The 774-nt window shown below is 36.4% G+C and overlaps 1 pseudogene; it reads left to right on the top strand.

Moving 5' to 3' along the window:
* Window positions 1–344: 344 nt before the first annotated feature.
* Window positions 345–444, top strand: LOC138822621 (U6 spliceosomal RNA; annotated as a pseudogene).
* The last annotated feature ends 330 nt before the right edge of the window (window positions 445–774 follow it).

Below are 774 nucleotides of genomic sequence, written 5' to 3'. Positions count from 1 at the left end.
AGAAAGTTAGAAGTAGCTCTTAAGCAAGGCTTACTTTGAATCCATTAGCTCCACAAAGCTAACTCAGTTGATAAATAAGTACTTGAAAAGCCACCAACTTTGGACTTAGCTGTAAAGGCTTCAAAGTATGATCAAATTTAAAATGAAAATGACAAAAAAAAATGTAAATGTGAGCAATCGACCAAACTCTATAAGTTTTTTTTTCCACTGTACACAGAAATTTAGAGAAATAAGATCAATAGCATTTTAGGAACAATAAGGGTTCCTTGTTACAAATAGGCAACGATGGATATATGCCTTTATAAAGATTGTATCATTATATACTTAAATTTAGAGGATACTACATGCTTCAACAGCAGGTCTACCCAAATTACAACAATACAGAGAATAACATGGCACTTGCACAAGGATGATATGAAAATTTGTGAAGTATTCCATATTTTTCATTCTTCTGAAGCAAGAAATGAAAAACAGTTATTAAAAAGTTGATTACAGGGCTGGGAAGGTGGCTCAGTGGTAGAGCGCTTGCCTTGCATGCTCAAGGCCCTGGGTTCGATTCCTCAGCACCACATAAGCAAAAAGAAAAAAGCCGGAAGTGGCGCTGTGGCTCAAGTGGTAGAGCGCTAGCCTTGAGCTGAAGAGCTGAGGGACAGCGCTCAGGCCCAGAGTTCAGGCCCCACAACCGGACCCAAAAAAAAAAAAAAAAAAAAAAAAAAAAGTTGATTACAAAAATACAAGTGTAACAATACATGTAATTCATACAATTAAAGGTTA

The sequence above is a fragment of the Dipodomys merriami genome, unplaced genomic scaffold (assembly GCF_024711535.1).
Source record: "Dipodomys merriami isolate MVZ:Mamm:240054 unplaced genomic scaffold, mDipMer1.0.p SCAF_113, whole genome shotgun sequence".
NCBI classification, from domain to species: Eukaryota; Metazoa; Chordata; class Mammalia; order Rodentia; family Heteromyidae; genus Dipodomys; species Dipodomys merriami.
Note: the sequence above shows the minus strand (reverse complement) of the source record. Positions and strands in the feature narration are given on the sequence as shown.